Consider the following 25,398-nt stretch of genomic DNA (forward strand, 5'->3'; position numbering starts at 1 on the left):
TTTGTCAACGTGGAGCGGACAGCAAGTTTCTCAATCTGTTGGGAGCAAAGGATGCTGGGAATAGCAAGGGTGGAGCACCATAGGCGGGGTGTGGGACAGGTGGGAGAGGAGTGCTGGGGCAGGGGTTGGCGCAGGTGCAGACACATCCAACCCTGAGACACCAGGAAAGGTCATTTGATTCCAAACAATTGGTTTATTAATCATTGCAGAATCTCTCCCCGTTGCTTCCCACTCCCTCCCACATTTTCCGAACCATGATTCCTCTCTCCCTGCCCCTTTCCACACTCAGTCCACAATAAAGACCCAAATCAGAATCAGGTTGTCATATGTCATGAAATTTGTTTTTGTGTGTGGCAGCAGTGCAGTGCAATACATAAAATTACTACAGTACTATGCAGAAGACTCCCTAGTTAAAGAATTGCAAATACACTTGGACCTGTGCTACCACCAGTGGGATCATCAGTTGATCTGCCACCTGTCTTCAGGAGTTTCGGCCCGCCTATGATCAAGACTCCCTCGAGGTAGTGGGCCAGCAGAGCTAAAGAACCACCTCCCACTGGTGAGCTCAAAAACTTGGCATCTGCCTCTATCAGAGCTGTTGGTGGCTTCCCTCCAACAGATAGCCTGCTCTTCAGGTGTCTATGCAACTACTGAAGAGTTTGCAGAAGTCTGACTATCTGCCCCTCTGGACGTACTTGGTCCACACCCATGATGATCCTGTCTCTGCTGCCTCAGCTACAGCCCTACTGGTTGACTTGATCTCTCTTCTAGTGAAGCCAATATATGTGCCTAATATATGAAGCCTATATATGTGCCTAAGACTTTTAAAAAGTACTATTTATAACACTGAGAGGCATAGAAAGAGCAGACAACTGGCAACTTTTTCCAAGGTTGGTAATAACAGAGGGCATGAGGTTAACGTGAGTTTTTAAGTTGAAAGGACAACTTTGCCAGACCAGTTTTTTTAAACATAGTGAGCGGTGGGGTGCTTGAATGCGCAGTTAGGTGTTGTGGTGGAGGCAAATACGACAGAAACGTTTAAGAAGCTCTTAGCACATGAATATTCAGAGAATAGAGGGAACACAGGCAATTTCTAGGCAGAAGGAATTAGTTTAGTTAAGTGTTTAACTGCTTGCTTAGTTCATAACATCGTGGGCCGGAGGTGTACAATTCTAAAGACATTTGGACAGGTACGTGAATAGAAAATATTTTATGGTCCAAAGGGACAAGCTTGGAGGTTGGCATGGACGATGTAGCCGAAAGGCTATTACTCTACGAAGTTGACGCGGGGAATAGGAGACTGATGGAGGGAGTTGTGGACAGCCTAAGTGGGCGCAAGTAGAGGATGGGAGAAGACTAGGACAATCATCAGTCCATAACAAAACGATCATTTAAAGACCCTAACCCTCCCTACCCCGCGAAGCGACCTCCTGCCTCACCTGCGGATCCACTGGCACCGTTGAACCGCCTCTCCCGAACTTCCGAATGACGGAGGAGCCTCTACGTCGCTTGCGTCGCCTACCGCCTACGGCTGATTGGTGGGTTGGCGTCGCGGAAAGCGCCGATTGGTAGGAGTGGAGTCACGCCCTGCCCTCCTAGCAATTCGATAGGCTGCTCGGATCCAATCCTGTGGGGGGCAATTGGGCGACCCTCTCGCGCCGCTGCTTGAATTTGGTTGGTGCTTCCCCGCTCGCGGTCTGGAACTGGAGCTCCTCGCGCCGCTCCTTGAATCTCATTGGCAGGCGGGCTGCTCTCCAACGGTTTGGTCGGGCCTCCCAGATTGGCGCGCGCGTTCTGGCGGACGGATGTCTGCGGAGCTGGTTGTATTTCCGCGTCGCAGATTCAGTGACCGATTAATTTGCAGTCAGACACCCAAAAAAACCCACTCAGGGTGAATTATTCTGCGTTTAGGTTTTTATTAGTCCACGTGTATGATGCAAACAATTTCCTGAGCGTATTCCTGTAATTGGGCGAATTTGCAACAACAGAAATGAAAATAGGAAGCTTTAATCCTTATACCTATGCAGAAGAACTCAGTAAATTAGGCAGCGTCAATGGAGGACAATTATTCCTCCAGTAAACGTCACATAAGGGTGCAACTGAATAAAACAGTAAATACAACAGGAGCACACTGCAATATATTGTTGCAAAGATAACTGAAAACAGGTCGAGAAAAAAAGAAATGCTAAAGATACAATTATGGAAGAGCTGAATTAAGGGTTCGAGAATATGGCAGTCCCACAGGGTAAGAGATGTGCAAATGGTGATTGGTTCAGGAGTTGATAGCAAAGGGTAAGATAGTTTTTCTTAAGTCTTGATGCCTCACCCACCACCCCATGAGCCTTCATGTCCAACACATCATTTTCTGCAACTTCTGCCGTCTTCAATAGGACCTTCCCAACAAATACATCTTAACTTACTGCCCGCTCTCCATTTTCCGCAGTGTATGCGCCCTCTGTGATTCCCTTGTCTCCCTCACCACGAAACTCCCTCCTGGCACGGACCCCAGCATGTCCATTCACCTGCATTCGGGGCCCCAAACAGTCCTTCCATGTAAGGCAACTCTTCACCTGTAAATTTGTTGGGGTTGTCTACGGTCTTCAGTGCTCCCGATGCAGCCTCCTGTGCATTGGTGTGACCCGACGTAGATTGGGGGAGTGCTTTATCGATAACTTCCAATCCATCCACAAGAAGCAGGATTTCCTGGTCGCCAAACATTTTAATTTCAATCCCATTCCCATTCTGAACTGATCAATGGTCTTCTCCCCTGCCACATTGAGGACAATATATATCCCTCAAGCCAATTTCACTGGTCATTGCTATTTTAAAGGGCCTCCTGTGAGCCTTTCCCTTCTACAGTGTTGATTACACATCTAAAAACACTTCATTGATTGTGAAGACCTTTGAGAAGCATAGGGTTGTGAAAGGTATCAAACTTCTTGGGCCCTTGGCTCCCAGCGAAGCATTGGCCATCAATGACCTCCTACCTCCATCCTCCTCCTGTTCTGAAGAGGTTTCTTGAAGATGGACCAGGAGTGTCCCCATTGTCCAATTTTGACCTCAATGTCTCTCCTCAACTCACTTATCTTCTTGTGCTTGGTTAGCACTAATGATTCTGGAATTGAGGGCGTCCAATTTAGTCATGGCTCTACATGCTTCTGGTGTTAACATGGAGGCTATGCCCTCTGTCAGTGGTGCACATTGTTCTGAGTGGCTTGAGTAGATTATACTTATCCCATTCGTCAATCGAGTTTTTCCAGATGATGTCCACAAATAGTCTGTACCTTTTCATCTCATGGTTGTCACATTCCAGATACCCAAGGTAGACATGGATTTTGGTGACAAAAGGGTTTTCAGCTGTGCAGGACACTGATGACTTGCCCTGCGGTGCATCATATGCTCAATCAATGAGCCTCTTCTCACAAAGTCAATTGTATGGTTGAAGTTCGTCAATGTTTCTGTAATCCATTGTATTCACTGTACAGGGTATTGGCCTTTACAGCTTCACTAGAGCCCTGTTGGCCAACCTTACCAGTTTCTCCCTGGAAGAAGTGTTTGATTAACTTTCTGAATATCCTAAAAGGGATTATTTTTGATTTGCAATTTCTGAACAGATATCTGCCCTATTCCCTCTGTGGCTTACAGTGAGGGTGAAAGCAAATCTGAGGAACAGCACCTCAGTTTCTGTCTTGGCACTGTGCAGCCTTGTGGACTTGCTACTTAACCCTACAACTTCAGGCAACTTGATTTCTCTCTGTATCAGCCATCCGTCAATGATTTGTTGATTATTTTACCCTCTGAGTGAAGAGAACAAGTCCTGTCTGACTTGTTGGACACACCTTGTGCTCTGTGTTTCCTAATTCCCATACTCTTTTGGCTGGATTCAGGGCTAAACCCAAAATGTTGACAATTGCTTTCCCTCCCTACAGATGTTGCTTGATCGAGCAGATTGTTGCTCCAGATTTCAGCATCTTATGTCCATGTTTTCATTCTTGCTAACAGCTCCCATTCACAAATTGACCAGATTCTTGATTACCTGACTGGCAGACCACAGTACGTGTGCTTGCAACACTGTGTGTCCGACAGAGTGATCAGCAGCACTGGGTCTTGTCTCCCTTTCTCTTCACCATTTACACCTCGTACTTCAACTACTGCACAGAGTCTTGTCATCTTCAGAAGTTTTCGGATGACTCTGCCATAGTTGGATGCATTAGCAAGGGAGATGAGGCTGAGTACAGGGCTACGGTAGGAAACTTTGTCACATGGTGTGAGCAGAATTATCTGCAGCTTAACGTGAAAAAGACTAAGGAGCTGGCGGTAGACCTGAGGAGAGCTAAGGTATCAGTGACCCCTGTTTCCATCCAGGGGGTCAGTGTGGACATGGTGGAGGATTACAAGTACCTGGCGATACGAATTGACAGTAAACTGGACTGGTCTAAGAACACTGAGGCTGTCTACAAGAAGGGTCAGAGCCGTCTCTATTTCCTGAGGAGACTGATGTCCTTTAACATCTGTCGGACGATGCTGAGGATGTTGTACGAGTATGTGGTGGCCAGTGCGATCATGTTTGCTGTTGTGTGCTGGGGCAGCAGGCTGAGGGTAGCAGACACCAACAGAATCAATAAACTCATTCGTAAGGCCAGTGATGTTGTGGGGATGGAACTGGACTCTCTGACGGTGGTGTCTGAAAAGAGGATGCTGCCATCTTGGTCAATGTCTCCCATCCACTACATAATGTACTGGGTGGGCACAGGAGTACATTCAGCCAGAGACTCATTCCTCCGAGATGCAGCACAGAGCGTCATAGGAAGTCATTCCTGCCTGTGGCCATCAAACTTTACAACTCCTCCCTTGGAGGGTCAGACACCCTGAACCAATAGGCTGGTCCTGGACTTATTTCCTGGCATAATTTACATACTATTATTTAATTATTTATGGTTTTATTACTATTTATTATTTATGGTGCAACTGTAACGAAAACCAATTTCCCCCGGGATCAGTAAAGTATGACTATGACTAATTTTGCTTACTGTTTATCCCCATGGTCACAAAATGTTCACCCTATCGGAGAGAACAACCCCCATCCTCCCTGTACCTAGGATACCTTCTTTTGTCTACTCTTTTCTTATCTCTTTTAAGAGTATACATGTGTACGGTTGAATGACAATGAACTTGAACTTGAACTCAGTTTTGAGAAGAGTCTTCAATCTGAAATATTTTCCTTCTTACAAAAACACCTTGACCTTCTGAGTACTGTATTTCAACATTTATGTTTTTATTGTTGATTTCTAGCATCTACAGGGTTTTTAAAAAATTGTATTCCTTTGAAACTTGAATACTATCTCTTCTTTTGCCTTTACAGTCTTATTCACAAAGAACTCTTGAATTGCAGAGCTAAGAGTGCAGTATCTTGACAAAAAATAGTTTATTTTTCTGTTGCTGTAACATGTTCTCTCTATCTCAACACTGATTTCTGTTCTCTGACATCAAGCAGTTTTGGAAAGAAAATTCAAAGATTTATGAGCAGAATCAGGTTTAATATCACTGGCATATGTCATGAAATTTGTTGTTTTGTGGCATCAGTACAGTGCAATATATAATATTTTTAAAAGTAATATCAGACCAATATGTAATTGCATTTGTCACACTATTGGCCAGAAGGGCTACTTTATTAAAATGGAAAGATGCCTCTGCTCCCACTTTGATACAATGGTTTTCCCAGGTGATGTTATGTCTTAGTTTGGAGAAAATCAGAAGTGGAACTTTTGATCCTTGATTTGACTTTGAGAAAAGGTGGGGCTCTTTTGCCCGCTACTATCATTTGATTTGAGTTAATTAAGATGGTCCCTTTCTGATTCTTGGGTAAATGGACCTGGTCAGTGGATTGATGTCTTTCTGTTCTGGAAGCTTGTATGGCGTATAGCTCCGGGTTTGTGCTCCAAATGGTTTTTTTTGTTTTGTTTTTTTTGTTAGGGTTTTTTTTGTTTTAGTTAGTAAGGGTTCTTTTTCCTTCTTTCTTTTTTCCAAAAAAAAGCTTTAATATTTTTGTTTTCTCTTATTATTATTGATATATTTTTTAACTTGGTTGATAGTTTAACTCCTATTGTACATATTGATCTGTTGATTTGATTAATTCAATGTATTTCTTTGTTTGTTGTTGATTTTCAATGATAATTAATAAAAAGATTTAAATTTAAAAGTAAATTACAAGAAATATATCCGGTAGCAATGAAAAAAGGGCATGTCCGGTGTGATGTGGGTCCTTATTGACGGCTGTGGCCTTTTGAAGATGTCCTCTATGTGCACATGATGGAGGTGGCTGATTTTGCAAATTTCTGCAGCTTTATCCGATCCTGTGCAGTGGTCCCTTCAGAACAGACAGTGAAGCAACCAGTTAGAATGCTCTCCACAGTACATCTTTAGAAATTTGTTAAGAGTCTTTGGCGACATACCAAACCTCCTCAAACTCCTGATGAAATAAAGCCGCTGTTGCACCTTCTTTATCTTCATATGCTAGGATAGGCATGTTGGTATCTCACCGGGGTGTGAGGCCTGTCAGCTACCCTCACTGAGGGAGCAAAAGTGAATGACCTGCCCCAGAATGGACACGATAAACCATTTCACCAGAAGTGCTTTCCTTCCAGAACACCCCATTCACCCCCATAAAAAAATAAAAGAAATAGATATAAATTATTTGGTTAGAAGATTCAAAGGGAAATGAGGAATTTTTTATTTTACTCAGATGATAATAGGGGATCTGGACATCATGTCTGAAAGGGTGGTAAAGATAGAACTCCCATCTTGTTTAACAGTACTTGGTTCTGTATTGTTCTCTGTTCAGCAACAGACATAGGATAGTAAAATGAGGTTAGGCTTAAGCCTGATTTATACTTATGTGTTAACTAGATGCCTTAACCTACGCAAGTGGCCTACTTGTGCGTTGGTGTGTCTGCGTCGCTCTGCAATTCGCGCGCGTCATGCATGCGCACTCACCTGCCCGCGCAAAGCTTCATGGTCATGGTAGTCTTTCTCGGGGTAAACAAGACGCGAGCGTCTTTTATCGTAAAAGTGAAATGTATCTTCCATAATCTTGGAGGTCTGTAAAGCTTTATGGAAGGTATTGCAGCCAGAGTTCCCTCCCTGCCCTTCAGTCAGCCAATGGGAAGCTATTGCAGTGTAGGAGGAAATGCGATGCTACCGAGCGGACCAATCACAGCTGTTGCAGTCTGCCTTGCCGCGACGCATGGTTACTTTTTGGGAGAGGTGCGGGTCACAGCAACGCAGGCTCTCGTGTTGGGTTCCGCGTCGGCTTTGTGTAGGGTTTGCAGCAACGCAGTACTTACAGCGGCGCATTGACGCAGAAGTATAAATCAGGCTCTATCAGGTCTTTCCCAACCAATGGAGATATGTCTCTACCAAAGGAGGAGAAAGGCACCCCTTCCTCCACTAGTCTGCGGGTCACCCTTGGGCAAGGTGTAGCACCTGCTTAGCCCTCAGAACAGGGTCACGTGAAGCCGTGGGAGCAGCTGATGCATATCACAAGTCCTGGTTATGCGACCACTGACGGCAGGAAGACAGTCCGTGAAAAGTATTGATAATGGCTGGGGGTCACCGCCTTGTAAAGACACTGCCCAGAAGAAGGCAGTGGCAAACCACTTCTGTAGAAAGATTTGCCAAGAACAATCATGGTCATAGTCCGTGACCCCACTGGTACCATCTGGGGGGAATAATTCTTATAGTGATTTTTGGTAAGGTATACACCCCTAGTGCTAGAAAATATGTGATAGCATTGCAGCGCTAGTAGCTTTCTGTGTGATATGTCCATCAATGGAGTGCTTGATGGTAAACACTACAATCGCGCTGTCAGGGTCCACCAGTACATCTGTGAAGCACTGATGAGACTTGCATGGGCAGAGTTCACACCGTGGGTTGAGGACAACATTCCAGAGAGGAGTGGGATGATCAAATCATTCTTAGACCATGCAAACGACATGACCAGTGACTTGAACCAACAGAAGTTGAACAATCTGCTGCAAAGTCCACTCTTAGCTGAGCTGATAACCCTGTGGACGGACTTTCCGGAACACCTCCGTCACAACAATGGAGAGCTATCCGCATTCTGGATATCATACATTGACATGGTAGAGAACGTGGTACTTGGGCTTCTGTGCGCCTCTCGTGAGGGGGACTGGGAGTTGCACCTCCATGCTATAAGAACCATGATCCCATGTTTCTTTGCCTATGATAAGATGAATTATGCCAGGTACCTGTCCCCTTACTTTGCTCAGATGATGAACCTCCCGGAGAAGAATCCTTCTGTGTATGAGGCCAATTCTCAGTGCAGCTGTCAAGTAACAACCCCTTTGGGCAGATTCCTGTGGACCAGGCTATTGAAGCCACAGTGAATAAAGGCACACAGACTCCTGGAGGCACATCACAGTTCAGCCTGAATGCTGGAGCTATCAAGCGTTACTACATAACAGCTGAGCACCGCAGTGCATTCCTGGGACAGTCAAGGGAGATGGTGCAAGGCAACAAATCAGAGCTTTGTCATGTGGAGCTACAGCAGCCAAGAATCCAGAAAGGTGAGGAAGCAGTTTCAGCAGTGGTTAGCCTCATACATGAATGGGTCAACCCATTTGCAGAGAAGCGGGACCTCATTAGCATGTCTACGGTAAAGGCAGCCCCCAAGGACATTGCCTCCGACCTGATGAAGGCATATGAGATTGGTGAGCAATGCTATGCAACCTTCAAGGATGAGAAACTAGAGGAAGACCCACCAGCAAAGAAATTCCATGACCCAATGAAAACCAACAAGCTGAAAACATTCAGTGATACGTGTAAGAAGAGAGAAGTGAAATCAAATGAGAAGGCGATCATCTTGAAAGCAGACAGGTCTGTGTCTGGACGCATCATAGTGATGGCACAAGGGCACAGTCTACATATGGAAGATATCCTTTCTCATCCCCTTGGACCATTGCCCTGGGCCATGTCCACACCAGAAGGATCATTGAGAAAGACAAATAAAGCTACTTTAGCCACAACTTTGCAGAAAAATGGGACGGTAGAAGAGCAACTCACAGGAAACTCTGCTACAGTGGTTGATGGAATGAACTTGGTCCAAAGAGTGAAAAGTGATCAAGTTACTTTCAGAGATGTTGCCACAGCAATTCTGCTTATGGCTCCGAGGGAAGGCAGTCAGAGTAGCAGAACAGATGTTGTGTTTGACACATACAAGGAGCACTCTATCAAGAATGGTGAAAGATCTCTACGGGGTGAAGAGACTGGTCATGAGTTGCAAGGTATCAAAGGCACACAAATGGTGAGGCAGTGGAGGAGCTTGTCAGTAACAAAAATAGTCTCATTAGCTTCATAGTCCATTAATGGAGGCAGGCAGAATACACAGCAAAGCTACAGGAGAAGATTCTGTATGCAACTGTGAATGACAAATGTTACAGAATCACATCTCAAGACAGTGAGGAGGTGTCAGCTCTTCAGTGTCAACAAGAAGAAGCAGATGGCTGCCTACTTCTCCATGTTGACCATGCCACGAGAGAGGGATACCAATCCTGTACAGCAGTGGTCCCCGACCACTGGACTGCAAAGCATGTGCTACCGGGCCGCGAGGGAACGATATGATTTGGCGATTTGAAACAATGTGAGTCAGCTGCACCTTTCCTCATTCCCTGTCATGCCCACTGTTGAACGCACGTGAGGTCATTACGCAAGCGTCATCCATGTCAGCGCGGGAAGAAGATCAACTCCTCGAGCTTGCAAATGATGACGGGCTGAAAAGTATGTTTGACATAACATTTCTGCCGGCATTCTGGATCAAAGTTAAGGCTGAATATCCTGAGAGAGCCACGAAAGCACTGAAAACGTTGCTTCCATTTCCAACATCATATCTCTGCGAAGCGGGGTTTTCTGCAATGAATGCAATGAAAACTAAATTGCAGAATAGACTGGACATAAGGAACCCCCTTCGAGTATCACTGTCCCTCATCACCCCTCAATAGGACCGTCTTCTTGCAGGGAAACAAACCCAGGGCTCCCACCGATTTAGCGATATTGGTGTGTTGCAATGATTTTATATGTTCATATGAGGAAAATATGCGCTGTGTGTTTAATATCCAAACATAACTTAAAATGTTATGATGCTATTGACTTATAATTCGGTGGTCCCCAACCTCCGGGCCGCGGACCGATACATTGCCGCGAAGAATGCAGCAGTGCAGCAGTAGTTGGAACGCACCCAGCACCTTTGAGAAAAAAGCTGAAATAAACAAGCTAATTAATTAGGTGCCGCCCAGCACGTCAATGGCGGCCCAGATCAAAGGCGATTGCCGATTGCGTCGCCTCTGATCTGGGCCAACATTTATGTGCCGGCTGGCACCTATATTCCGGTTGTGATTAACACCCCCACTCCCCACCCCCAGTTGGCCAGTCTGCAAGAATATTGTCAATATTAACCTGGTCCGCGGTGCAAAAAAGGTTGAGGACCCCTGCCATGCAAGGATTGTAGACATCAGGAAAGTTGCAGCCACTGTTGGTATAGAGGTTTGTAGGGCTCTCGTCAGGTTGCACGCAGATACAGGATGTGACACTGTCAGCACTTTTGCAGGCAAAGGGAAGACGAGTGCACTAAAACTTCTGACCAGCAACAGGGAAACTCAGGACACATCCTTAGAGTTGGGTCAGGAATGGGACCTCTCCCCAGAACTGATGGACAAACTGGAGGCATTTACATGTCTCCTGTATGCCCCAAAAGCATCAACCACCAAGATCAATGAGCTCAGGTACCACCTTTTCTGTGCCAAAAAAGGTGAAATCAAAAGTCATCAACTCCCACCATGCAAGGACTGTTTAACAAAACATGCACAGCGAGCCAACTACCCTGCTGGTATATGGAGAAGATGTTTGGAGAAGGACCCACAAGTGCCAAGCCCTGTTGGCAGAGGATGGAAGATGGAGAGAGAAGAAGCAGCTGAACAGTTGGTGGTGCATTGGATGGAAGGCCAGCCGGCACCCAATGCCGTCCTGGATCTACTGGCCTGTAACTGTCCAAAAAAATGTTCACTCCCAAGATGTATGTGTGTTGCAAATGGCCTCAGGTATACTGACATGTGTAGACCGGCAGACTGTGAGAACCAGTCATCCACCTCAGAGAGTGTGGGAAGTTCAGATGAAGATGTGGAAGATGTTGAAGACTTGGAAAACTATTATGATTATTAATAGGTTGTGAAAGTATGGAAAACTAAGTATGGAAAGCAGCCTTCGATTAAATATATTCATTTTACAACCAAATGGGGACTAGGTTATGGCCGTGTGGAACCCCACATTTGAATTATCGTACTGTAATTCTATATGCAATGACAAAAGCTTAAGATTGTTTTGATTTGATACAACAATATGGAAAATATCATGACATTGCTGTACTGATGTTAATATGGAATATAGACAAAAAGTTATTACTTATTTGAATTCCCGAATAAATTCTCCACAAATCCATGTGATTATATGTTTCCTAAGGTTTTCATTGACTTTTCCAAAATAAACAAATATTTTTCTAAAAATGAAATGATTCACTCTACTGAAATTGGGCACTGTACTGCGAGTGCCAGCAATGACATAGTTGTCAATGTAGAATTTTATAACAACATTTGATGAAAAGTGCTTGAACTCAGCTATCATTGTGACAAATTTCAATGTTGAGGGATCACTGATGACAAAATACCACTAGGTTGAATATATATGTTGTACTTTATATTGGCCACTTTTCAGAAATGCTTATTTTAGGGTAGCGTTATAAAATACATGATAGCACACATAAAGGTACCACTGGTACAATGCTATAATGTATTTTCTAACTCTAGAGATGTATACCTTGCCAAAAATCACTATGAGCATTATTCCCCTCAGATGGTACCGACCAACCCTACTGTCTCACGGACTTTCATGGAAAGACTGTGATCGCTCACATCATATGACACGGCAGATAATGAATGACTGAACTGACACAATGGGCTAAGATGCTTCTTTCTCTGTCCTAATATTGCTATGGTTCTATTCTGTGCAGTTAATACAAAAGCCACATTTAATACAATTAATTGAATGTATAGTGTACATTTACCAGACATTAGATTAGATCAGATTCAACTTTATTGTCATTGTGCCAAGTACAGATACAAAGCCAATGAAATGCATTTAGCATCTGACCAGAAATGCAAAGAATAGTGTTATTTACAAAATAACTGCAAATAAAAAGTGCTACAGCACACAATTATACAGTACAATACGGATGCAATACTGCTTAGCGCTGTGATGTGAGGTTCAGCAGGGTCACAGCCTCAGGGAAGAAGCTCTTCCTGTGCCTGCTGGTGTGGGAGCGGAGGCTCCTGTAGCACCTATCGGATGGGAGGAGAGTAAAAAGTCCATGGTTAGGGTGAGATGCATCCCTAATGCTTTTCGCCCTGCCCTGACAGCGTTTATGGCAGATGTTCTCAATGGTGGGCAATTGGGTGCCGATAATCTGCTGGGCAGTTTTCACCACACGCTGGAGTGCTTTGCGGTCCGGTACGGGACAATCGCCATATCACACTGAGATGCAGTTGGTTTGTATGCTCTCAATGGTACGGCGGTAAAAGTCTGCCAGTATCCTGGGACAGAGGTGAGCTTTCTTCATGCCCCGCAGGAAATAAAGGTGCTGTTGCGCCTTTTTGATCAGGATGGAGGAGTTCAGGGACCGGGTGAGATCCTCGGAAATGTGGACACCAAGGACATGTAAATACTGCTGAAATTTCAAGAGGTTACAGAAGCCAGGCTTGAAAAATAGTGATATGGGAATATAATTTGAATTTTCATGATGTAAACTTACAAGGAGACATTATTTTAGGATGACAGGAAGTTTATGACTCAGAAACTTGAAAGGCAGATGATGAGTAAGCTTTTCCTATCCCTCTCTTCTTATGATGGTGGTTACGGAGATGGGCAAGAATGAGGTAATTTGAATGGAAGGAGATAACTGTTTTAAAACTGAGGTGACAATGTATCAGGAACACGGGTCTGATGTGTACATGGCACCTGGTTCAGATTCATTTATCGAAAACGTGCAGTGAAATGTGTCGTTTGCACTAACAACTGCACAACCGGAGGATGTGCTGGGGGCCGCCTGCAAGTGTCACCACACATACTAGCATCAACATAATTAGTATGCTCGGCAGAAAAGCACAGAACACAATAAGAAATTGTACAACATACAGCTGTACAGAACCATAACAGCAAAACAAAACACAAGAAAGTCTGCAGATACTTAAAATCCAAACACAAACAAAATGCTGGAGGAACTCAGCCAGTCAGGCAGCATCTATGGAAATGAATAGACAGTCGACATTTCAGGCTGAGACCCTTCAGCAAAACAAACCCCTTTGCTCTCACTCAGTTGAAGTCAGCAGACATGGACAGATTTTAGCAATGAACTCAAATCTATAAAATGTGGTGAATAAGGGTATAAACAATGTTCTGCTTTGAAATGGTGTCCATGGAAACTTTCATAAACACTTGAGAGCACAGATGAGGTGGAAGTTGCTAACCATCCTCAGTCCAGGCATTGAGTATAGAAGCAGGAGTGTTATGTTGCAGGTTTACAAGATGATGTGGGGCTGCACTCGAGTATTATGTACAGTTTTGGACACACATCTATTCTCCAACTGAAGAGAGTTCAGGAAAGATTTACAATGATGTTGGCAGGACTCGAGGGACAGGCTGTACAGACTAGGACTTAATTCCCTTGAAAGAAGGAAACTGAGAGGTGATCTTAGTCTTGCGAGACCATGGATCTGCGCCTGGAAAGTCTTCACTCTCCAGGGCGCAGGCCTGGGCAAGTTTGTATGGAAGACCAGCAGTTGCCCATGCTGCAAGTCTCCCCTCTCCACGACACCAATGCTGTCCAAGGGAAGGGCATTAGGACCCATACAGCTTGGCATCGGTGTTGTCGCAGAGCAATGTGTGATTCAGGTCACTAGTCCAATGCCTTAACCACTTGACCATGTGATCTTATGGATAGCATAAGGGCTTGATACAATGAATGCACTCAGTATGTTTTTCCCAAGTTTGGAGAATCAAGAACTAGTGGGTATAGTGTAAGATGGGAGGGAGAAGATTTAATAGGAACTTGAAGGGGAACTTCTTTTACACTTAAGGTAGTAGCTATATGAAATGAACTGCCAGAGGATGTCCTTGAGGCAAGCACATTAACAAAATCTAAAAGATAATGGATAGGTTTAAAGGTTTAGAGATATATCAGCCAAATGTGAACAAGTGGGACTAGCTTGGATAGACATCTTAGTCAGTTTCCATTCTGTAACTGAAAAACACTGTAGTAGTTTCTCAGTGTTAGACATGATGCATCCTGGAGTTATTCTTCTGACATTTTAAATCAGCTGCTAGTCCAACTTAAAAGTTTATTGAGTTAGGTTCACTTTAAGAAGCTGGTCTATGTGATTACGTGAAGTACAGTTACATTCTGTGTTCAGTGTTTGGATTACAATAAATGAGGTGTTAGATTTCCCTAAATTTAAAACGCCTCACACTGATTTATTTGCGAACACCTACACCACCACCAACTGGACGAGGCTGGTGTAAAGAATCGGGGGAAAAAATCCTTACTTCTTTCAAATGAAAGCTGAATTATCCCAAAAGTTCCTATAGATTGTATGTATTGAAAGACGATACTGTGGATTAAATAAGTCACTCCCGTAAATTAAAAACTTTTAATGAAAACTGTCAACCCCCAAAGATAGTAATGTAGCCTATTTTACCTGTCCATCACCTCCCTCTGGTGCTCCTCCTTCCCTTCCTCTCACGGTCTTCTACCCTCTATCAGATTTACCCTCCTCCAGCCCTCTATCTCTTTCACCGATCAACTTCCCAACTCTTTAGTTCACCCCTCCCTCTCTTCTGGTTTCGCCCATCACCCGCTACCTTCTACTACTTCCTCCCCTCCCCCACCTTCTTGCTCTGATATCTCATCCTTTTTTCCAACCCAGACGAAGGGTCTCGGCCCGAAACGTCGGTGGTTTATTCATTTCCATAGATGCTGCCTGACCTGTTGAGTTTCTCCAGCATTTTGTGTGTGTTTTGCTTTGGACTTCCAGCACCAGCAGGTTTTCTCGTGTTTTTTGATGTAATTGAACCTTCTACGCTTCACAGGGTAACAGCAGATATTCACTGTTTCATAAAAACTGGAGAACCCAGAATGATGATGTTTTCCAACAGGATATAAGAAACAGTGTGCCCAATTCTGAGTGGTATCCCGGAGTTGAACGCCATTGAAAGTGATGGGACAGCCCGCACCCAGATCACTTGACCCCGGCCCCTCTCCGGGGGCATCGACCCGCCTTTACGTCACTTCCACGAATAACAAACGTGCAGCGCGATTGCGTCACGGCCTTCCGTCGGGCGGCGCTTGTACGCAAGTCGCTGGCATAAAAAGTTAATTGGGGGCAGTAGCAGTGAGAGTAACGCAGCGGTTTTTCCAAATATGGTGACTTTGCTTCGCCCTTTCGTGGCTGTGTTGGGATGGATTTGAATGAGGACGCTGAGCGCCGAGTTGATGCTGTTTTCCGACCCGTGATAGTTCACTCCCATCCCTTGTCGTTTTGGGGCCGAAGTGGAAATCGGACGAATTGCGGCTCCAACAGGTAGGCGGAGTCGAGGCCAACCTAACCCGGTCAGTGCCGTGACGTCAGGCGATTGACCACCCTGGGCAGTCAATCTGAAACCTTAGCCTATGCTAGTCTGCCAATCAGACGCGGGGAAGGCGGGGCCTAGCGGTGCGTGCAGCAAGTTAGGTTGCGTCCGCTGGTTGGGGTTGGTGCATAGTTTTGCCTCAAAGAGCCTGTGGGTTGTGCGAAAGGTTCTGTTTAGTTTCAGAGGGCACCTATATTAAAAGTTCACCCAGTCAACACAAGAAATCCTGCTATCCTGTCGTTACAGAAAATATTTAATTTGCATGTTTTTGAAGTATTGAGAACTATGATATTGATATTTTTCCAATTGAGGTTGTAGGGTTGTGAAGAAAATGTACTCATCTAATTGAAGAATAAAATGCATGCAGGATAGCGAGCCAAGAAATAAAAAAGGACTGAGCAAAATACTTCACCTTTATGTTTATTCTATTTCTATTTTGTTTTGCAATCTGGAAGTAGGTTCAGTTTTTTCCCCCATACATGGCATCGTGACATAGGTGTGTCATCTGGGATGGAGGGGGGCAGAGTTGTTTGAGTCGGAAGGTTGTAGACCGAAGTCCAGTTTATGTATTTGAGGCACTAAAGTCTTGGCTGGCACTTCAGTTCACGAGAAGACTGCACAGTCTTTCAAGTGAATTACTTCTTGTTAATAGAAAATGTGAAACTGTTTTCAGGTATGTAATGCAATCTGCATGACAGGTAGTTTGTTTTGCTTTGGAATTATTTTAATTATGGTATGGTTTATCAAGCAATTTTGAATTAAATTTTGATTTGCAGATGAATTTGTTGAAACTAGTAGAACTCCAATTCTGAGAACACTTGATCTTGATCAAAAGATAATTTGAGGGGTTGATTGTTTTCACCAACACGAGAGTGAATGTCAGTTATTTGGAGACTCAGCTCCAATACCTTCAATATATCAAATAGCTTTTACTTGTGATCTATTTTCTATCCACCCTACACCTGTATGTGAGGGGTCATGCATGACTGCCTGTTGTTTTGCAAATTACCATTACATCCTTCCTACCCTCCCTCCACCCCTGCATCACGGAGAAGCTGTGGTTGTTCTCTGTGAAGCTAGAGAGGAGGTTTGACAGAGGTGATTAAAATCACTGGGTTTAGTTATAGTAAAGAGAAACTATCAGATGGCTGAAGGATAACCTATTTAAGATGGCTGGGAAAAAGAACTCGAGGCAGTACAAGAATACTTATGATTTAGAATATATTGCCTGAGAGTTCTATAACAATAAATTTATGGTTGGGGGGGGGAAATACAAATTTTATGAAAAAGCTGGGGAAGAAAATTGCATGTAGGACAGGAACTGATCAAAGAAAAACCTTCTAGTTAAATTTAAAGTCATTTAGCATCCTTCAGAAACAGAAATGTTACAGTACATTTTAAACTGTAGGGGAAAAGAAATAGGAAACAAAAAATGCAGGGAAGCCAGTGATATGATAGTAGATACCGTTTGAGCTGTGTCTAGTCATACAGTAACAAATGTAGAGAGAGCAGAGCAATGGACTAAACATGCATCCTTGAGGTGTGCCTGTGTTTATTGTCAGCAAGAAGGAGATGTTATTACCAACCTACACTGTGGTCTCCCAGTGAGGAAGTTAAGGATCCATTTGCAGAGGGATGTGCAGAAGCACATGTTTTGAAGCTTATTGATTAGTACTCGGGGCATGATGGTATTAAATGCTGAAATGTAATCAATAAATGGCAGCCTTGTGTATGTATTGCTGTTGTCCGGGTGCTTTAAAGCCAGAGGCGAGCCAGTGAGATTTTGTCTGCTGTAGACTTGTAGAGGCGGTAAGCAAATTGCAGTTGGTTCAGGCCCTTGCTCAGGCAGAGTTAATTCTAACCATAACCAACTTCTAAAAGCACTTCATCACAGTAGATGTGAATACAGCCAGGAGAAAGTTATTGAGGCAGTTCTTCTGCTGTTGGGCACCGGTATTACTTTGATTTGCGGCATCTGCAGGTTTTCTCTTGTTTATGATTGCTGCTCATGTGAAGCAGATGGAAACCTCCGATTGCATCAGTGAGAGTTGAAGATGTCCTTGAACACTCCAGCCAGTTGGTCAAGCATTGCCAGGTACACCATCGGGCTACTTGGTGGTGTTCTGACAATGGCCTCCTAGATGGAGTTCACAGGGTTGCCAGATGATGTGACAATTCACACAGATGTAGTGTTATTCTCCCTTTCGAAGTGTGCATAATAGGTACTGAAATCATTGGTGAGTGACTGCCAATAACGCTGTTAAGCTTCACCTTATGGGAAGTAATAGCATGCAGTCCCTGCCACTGTAATGTGATGCAACAGCATAATTTACTTGCTATACAGTTGAAGAACACCAATTTGCATCAAAGTTTTCTGTGCACATTACACGTACCATTGTGGAGATGCCATGAATGAGTAGTAGTATATAAATATGTTCACAGCATGAACCCAATGGAGATAAGAAGAGGGAGATGAAACTTGAAAACCTGGAAGATGTTCACAGCAGATGTGGACAAGATGTTTTCCTTGTGAGAGAATCTAGAACTTGGGATCACTGTTTAAAAGTAAACTTAACAAAGCAGAGGTACAGTTTTTCTTTGGGTTGTGAGTCTTTGGAAATTTCTCCCATAAATAACGGTGGAAGCAATGATTATATGTTTTTAAGACATAGATACTTAAAAATCTTTGGATGTATGAAATATGTATGATTATTCTCTAGGAGGGAAGGGTTACATTGATCGGGGAGTAGGCTTATATAGGCCAACACAACATTGTGGGCTGTAGGGCCTGTACTGTGCTGTGCTGTGCTGTACTGTTCTATGTTCTAAACAATAGGTGAAAGGTCACTGCACATGAGCATAAATGTGGAGTTGAGAATGCAATCAGATTAGCCAAGCTTCTTATTAAATAGTGGTGTGTTCTTGAGATACCAAGTGACATTTTTCTGACCCTAATTCAAATGTTTGGATGCCACTTGCTTAAAAGATAATGCGATTTCTCAAAACCACTCAGGCTTCCTGTTGGAATGGAGATAATTGACAGATATAGTGATGATATAATCAGTTCTCATCACCTCCACTTCAGAATCAAGATGACTCCAATTTCTTTGTGGATCATTTCCCATATCTTGGAAGCAACCTGTCAATGAAGATTAACATTGATATTGAAATTGTCTGTCACCTTTAACTTTATATCACCCACGATCCTTGCCCTTCTTTCTGTGCGCTACTGAGTCTTGGACTACTTAGAGAAGATCCCCTGAGATTACTGGAGAGGCACCACCAACACTACTTCCACAAAATCCTCAATCCATTGCCAAATGAGCAAGCTAGACATCTCTGGAATTGCACCCAGTCATTCTTTTTGCAGGTTGTGTTATCTGCTTGCCTAGAACGCATATTCTTGAGCTCTGTCTTGCGGGTAAAATACTAGGTGCACTGAGGAAAAGGTTCAAAAGTGTTTTCAAAGTCTTCTATGAAAAAGTGCAGGATCCTTTTTAACTTTTGGAAATCCCTGTTCCTCCACCATTTGAAGTGGAGGGGATACACTGGTTGGCACAGAGAATCTCAGTTCTACTTTAAGAACAAACTAAAGCTTCATGTGAATGGCAGCAGGAGTTCACCACTTTCCAAGCAACCTGCTCCATTTGCTTGGCCAAGCACTTCAGGCCTTATCTGCAGCACATCTCACTTTGTCTTCAAGAACTTAATTCAGTTTTTCAAAATTGCTTATTGTCATTTCCAGTACACGTGTAAAGGAGAACAGACTTCGTGTTACTCCGGATATGATTTCCGCACAAAAAGAACATAAGATGAGGAACTCAATAAGATAAGGCAGCTTGTATATGCTGATTGTAAGCCCATAAAGTGACTCTTGGTAAGGTGACTGACAGGAAATAATAATGTAGTGGTGATGGGAGATGTGGAGAGTTGGGTTAGCAGGTGGAAGTGTTGATTATCCTTGCTGCTCATCAGTCATTTCAGAATCCAGAAAACTGGACTGCCACTGCCCCGCACAATCCCGAGAAACTGTCAAAGACTAATCACAGAGGAGTAGGTTTTCATAATATGACATTATTATAACATAAATCTTTCCCCAGAAATCCTTTGGAATCAAGAAAACTAAGTGGCTAATGAGGCCAGTGTGGGAAGCATACATTCTTTAATGTACGCTTACAAGGAAAAAGTTTGTGAACCCTTTGCAATTATCTGTTTTTCTGTATTAATTACTCATAAAATGTGGTCTGATCTTCATCTAAGTCACAATAATAGGCAAACACAATCTGCCTAAACTAATAACTACAAACAGTTGTACTTCTCTGAGTACACCATTTAAACAATCACAGTCTAGGTTCAAAAAAGGTATGTGAACCTCTGGGGTAATGCCTTCTAAAAAAGCTATTTGGAATCAGGTGTTCCAATCAATGAGATGAGATTGGACATGTGGTTGTTGAGGTGCCCTGCACTGTTTTTTTTTTAAAAGATACACAAAGTCAGGTTACTGACAGAGCCTGCTCTTCTCAAGAAAGATGTTTATGTACACCATACCTTGATCAAAACAACTTTCAGAGGACGTTAGAAGAAGAATTGTAACAATGCATGAAGCTGGAAAGGGCTGCAAAAGCATTTCTAAAGACCGGAGTGTTCATTGTTCCACATTAAGGGAAATTGTCTACAAATGGAGGAAACTCAGTTCTGTTGCTACACTCCCTAGGAGCGGGTGCCCTGCAAAGATCACACCAAGAGCACAACATGCAATGCTGAAGGAAGTGAAAAAGAACCCAATGGTAACAGCGAAAGACCTGCAGAAATCTCTAGAACTTACTGAAATCTCTGTTTATGTGTCCACTACAAGAAAAACACTGAACAAGAATGGTGTTCATGGAAGGACACCATGGAGAAAACCACAGCTCTGCAAAACAAAAACATTGCTGCACGTCTCAAGTTTGCAAAAAACCACCTGGATGTTCCACAACACTTCTGTGATAATGTTCTGCGGACAAATGGGACAACAGTTAAACTTGGGCAGAAATGTGCTCTATGTTTGAAGGAAAAAGGCACTCTACATCAATACCATAACCTCATCCCGGCTGTGAAGCATGGTAGAAGGAGCATCATGGTTTGAGGCTGCTTTGCTGCCTGCAATCATTACGGGAGCAATGAATTCAAAATTGCATCAAGACATTTTACGGGAGAATGTCAGGGTAGCGGTCTGTCACCTGAAGCTCAATAGAAGTTGGACGATGCAACAAGACAATGATCCGAAACACGAGTAAATCAACAGAATGGTTTTAAAAAGAAGAAAGTTCGTGTTTTAGAATGGCCAAATCAGAGTCCAGACCCTTAACCCAATTGGGATGCTGTGACATGACTTGGAGAGGAGAGGGCTGTTCATGCAAAGTATCCCAGAAATGTTGATGAACTGTAACAGTTTTGTATGGAGGAATGATCTAAAATTTCTCCTTGTCATTGTACAAGTCTGATCAGCAACTACAAGAAACATTTGGTGGAAGTTATTATTGCTAAAGGAAACTCTACCGGGTATTAAATACAGGGATTCACGTACTTCTTTGAACCTAGACTGTAATTGATTAAGTGGTGTACTCGGTATTGACAAGAAGTAGTACAATTATTTGTGTGTTATTAGTCTAGGCTGATTGTAGTTATCTATTATTGTGACTTAGATGAAGATTGGAACATATTTTACGAGTAATTAATGCAGAAAGTCAGGTCATTGCAAAGAGTTCTCAAATTTCTTTCCTCATCTTTGTATGACAGTCTGTACCTTATGGAGTGGGTGAGTATTTGTGCGAGGTGCATTCCTTTACTCAATTACGCAGGGCTTTTGAGTGTTTCCTTTAAGTGACCCCAACATTTGTGACATCCCAAATGCCCCTTATCCACTTTGAGTGGTTGTGAGTCAGAAATTTCTAGCAGTTAGTGGGTTTGTCTGTTCCCTGTAAGCTGCATGTGTGTATGGCTGTACTGTAACCAAAATGATTCTGTGCTCATAGTTTTTGTTGCCATGCAGCTGGAATTTTCTTTTATATAATGGTAATATAATTTTGAAATCCATGTTAATATAATTGTGAAATATCCTGAAATTGTACTAATGAATATAATGCATACACTTTCTAAATAATAAATATAACACATCATTTACTTTGAAGCATTTTAGAGCTTTCAATGTACTTACACTGTCAATGTTTCAAGTTACAACACTTACTGGTTACCTCACTGCAAGAAGGATGTAGATATTATCGAGAGAGTGCAGAGAAGATTTACAAGGATGTTGCCTGGATTGTATGGTGTACCTTATGAGAATAGGCTGAGTGAACTTCGTATTTTCTCCTTGGAGCAATGGAGGATTAGAGGTGTATAAGGTGATGAGGGGCATTGATCATGTGGATAGCCAGAGGCTTTTTCCCAGGGCTGAAATGGCTAACACGAGGGGGCATAGTTTTAATTTGCTTGGAAGTAGGTACCGAGGGGATGTCAGGGGTAAGTTTTTCCACACACACAGAATGCTGGGTTTTTCACGCTGCGAGCAACAGTGGTGGAGGTGAAGACAATAGGGTCTTTTAAGAGTCTCTTGGATGGGTACGTGGAGCTTTCAAAAATAGGGAGTTATGTGGTAGGGTAATTCTAGGCAGTTTCTAGAGTAGGTTACGTGGTCGGCACAACATTGTAATGTGCTGTAGATTTCTATGTTCAATGTTCTTGTTGAAAACATTGGAACATTTCAAGCCTCTAGTGCTGATTGCCAATGTGGATTAAGTCTTATGAATTCAATCAAATGTATAGACAGAAACAGGTTAAAAGTGGAATATTTGGATGATCTTAATGAGGATTAAGATGTATCTTTCACATGGATGCAAAATCAGTCTGGATAGTGTTTGTAGACAATGGAGTTGTAATAAAGGCATGAGAAATGTATGAAACATGAAGATCTTGTACTGTATTTCATAATACCCTCAAATTCAAATGTGATTTTTTTTTCAGTTTTCATTTTGTACATTCATAGTTTGCATATTACAAAAGAAAGTAAGTGACGGGCAGTTTTCAGGCTGTGAAAAATCTTGGTGGATTTGTTGCATTATTTTTTCAAGGAGCCTTTGAACACATCCAAAAATCATTTCCAAAGTCTTCCTGGTAGTCTTTTCAGAGTTCTTTTATGGGACGAATCTCTGGGCATGCCAGTGGTGTGGGTTGCCCAAATTGGCTGATGATAGTTCACCTAGCTTCTTAATCATAGAGGTTTGCCTGGATTCTTTTGCTGGTATCTTTTGAGGACAACATAAGCAAGGGGTTGTGATAAAAGGACAAAGGAGTGGAGCCCACTATTTCCTGTTGTTTCACAGGGGAGTTGGGTTGAATGCCTTCCTATTGCTACATCATTATATCGTTCATTTATAAATGATTTCTTGTGAGCTATTGACTAAACGATTCTCCTGATTTCTTGCTGGTTTTGCCATCATTTTTGGGGAGAGTTTGAGTTTAGCTCAGGGGTTCCCAACCTTTTTTTATGCCATGAACCCTTACTGTTAACCATGGACTTCAGGTTGGGAACCCCGGTTGAGATGGAATCCCAGCAAAACTGAATTTCTGCGTATCTCTATGTGCTTCTCCCAAGTTCATTAAAGTTCATCTTTTTTGAGTTGAACTGAATTTGCAGAACAAAAAGGTGACATCTGTATTGTGTTCTCTAAATTGTTATAGATTTCTGCAAAATTCTGTATGATTCTGCACAGTTGTGTGGTACGGACTGGTATGATCTGGCTTATAGTACTGCCATGTAAAAGCCATGTCGTTTTTGAAGAACACTGTTGCACAAGTGTAATGGACTCTAGTGGTTGAAGTGTACTGTGCTTCAAGGCAGTGAGCTAATTAGAGCATAGGCTAATGGGATTAAAGCTTTTGCTTAGTCAAGTTTATTGTCCTATGCACAAAGAACAGTGAGGTGCAGGTACAGTGAAAGACTTGCAGCAGCATCACCGGCACGTACATCCAGACAGCATACAGAACATAAATTACACTGAATTTGGGAGGCTTCCTTATAGTCCTGTGCAAGGCTCCATTTAAACTGAGAGGAATCGTCTGTCTTATTAAGGAAGAGCACGTTACTTAATGAGGTAAGTGGACTTGGGCAAAATAGGGAACTTTGGGAAGATTCTGTCCGTATATAAATGATGTAGGATTGTTTTCTTGGGAGCTTCAGGTTCAGTATTATTTAATTTCTCAGCAATAGCAACTCTTGCAGCACACACAAAATGCTAGAGGAGTCAGGCAGCATCTATGGAAATGAATACAGTTGATGTTTCAGGCTGAGACTCTTGTTCGGGACTCTTATTGTGCACACCCATTCATCAGCCAGTTCCCTCAAAACAAAATGAATATATTGCCTCTGAAGTTAGCTTGAAAAGCTGCTGATAATTAGCTTGGAAAGTTGGAGTCCTGATGAAGGGCCTTGTCCTGAAACATCAACTGTTTATTCTGCTCCTGTTTATGCTGCCTGACCTGCTGAATTCCTTCTGCCCATCTGTCTGTCTCTGGGTTTCCAGCATCTGCAGAATCTCTTGGGTTTTGAAACTTTTTCCCTTTTGACTGTCTGATTAAATGGTGATATTTTCTAAAATACGAAACCTGTGGACTTTACTAAGACAAACCCAACCAAATATTTGCAGGGAGATGCACAGACTAAGTGGTACACCAGGGATTAGCAGGTTGTTTATGGGTTGGATAAACATTACACTGCAGGTTTAACACCTTGGATTTAAAAAAAACTGCAGAACAGATGGGATGGATTACAAGGAATAATCACATTAAGTTGCTTAAGTAATGTCACTAAGATATAAATTCCTTGCCTGTGAGCATTGGCATTTAATTATTTTCTTAAGTTTTGTTGCTTATTGAGGTTTTTAGCAATTGTTAGTATCAAGAGCAAATGGCATTTTCAATACTGTATTCCTGAAATGCAGTAAAACCTTTCAAGGCAGTTCACAGAAACTGCATCAGGAAAAAAAAAATGCTTGGTTGTATATGGAGAGATTGTTGGTTATTAAACTAGAGTAGATGCATAGAAATAAATAGTCTACCAAGCTGGCCGATAGTAACAATCTTTGGATCGATAATATTGCGAGGCAATGGGTGGACTGTTTAAGGACAAGAAACTTTTTGTTATGTGAAGGCTGTGTCACTATAAGACACAGGGTTAGGGTCTGGATGTTAATAAGATCAGTGGTCCCCAACCTCCGGGCCGCAGGCCGATACTGGGCCGTGAAGCATGCAGGGGTGCAGCGGTAGCCGGAGTGCACCCAGTACATATTTAAGAAAAAAGCCAAAATAAACAAGCTAATTAATTAAGTGCCGCCCGGCACGTAAATGTCGGCCCAGATCAGAGGCGATTGCCGATTTCACTTGCTCTGTGCCATGTTCACTCCTCTTTACAGGGCGCTGGAGCCTTTAGCTGTTCCATTGTTTGGTCAACTTAAATGCCAGCCCAGACATGCTGAAAAGACAGGGCTGTCAGGATCAAGGTGACATGTTGAATCTACACAAACTTCTAATGAAGTATAGGTGCTGCCATGCTTTCTTTGTAATGACAGTTACGTGCTGGTCCCAGGACAGATCCTCTGACACTTTTCAGAGAGA

The 25,398-nt window shown here is 42.9% G+C and overlaps 2 protein-coding genes across 7 annotated transcripts in view; one reads left to right on the forward strand and one right to left on the reverse strand.

Moving 5' to 3' along the window:
• Positions 1–1,520, reverse strand: part of cep44 (centrosomal protein 44) — a 77,177-nt gene extending 75,657 nt beyond the window's left edge. For all 4 annotated transcript variants that reach the window (XM_063047713.1, XM_063047711.1, XM_063047712.1 and 1 more), the window contains exon 1: positions 1,440–1,520. The gene's annotated coding sequence lies outside the window, so the exon portion shown is untranslated. The remainder of the gene's footprint in view (positions 1–1,439) is intronic.
• A 13,926-nt stretch (positions 1,521–15,446) lies between these two features.
• The window catches only part of fbxo8 (F-box protein 8), a 96,598-nt gene continuing 86,646 nt past the window's right edge, over positions 15,447–25,398 (forward strand). The window contains exon 1 of one of the 3 annotated variants that reach the window (XM_063047715.1): positions 15,447–15,727. The gene's annotated coding sequence lies outside the window, so the exon portion shown is untranslated. Of the gene's footprint in view, positions 15,728–16,331; positions 16,421–25,398 lie in introns of those variants that run through there. The other 2 variants (XM_063047714.1, XM_063047716.1) reach the window with 2 other exon arrangements.

This window comes from Mobula hypostoma, chromosome 5, assembly GCF_963921235.1.
Source record: "Mobula hypostoma chromosome 5, sMobHyp1.1, whole genome shotgun sequence".
NCBI classification, from domain to species: Eukaryota; Metazoa; Chordata; class Chondrichthyes; order Myliobatiformes; family Myliobatidae; genus Mobula; species Mobula hypostoma.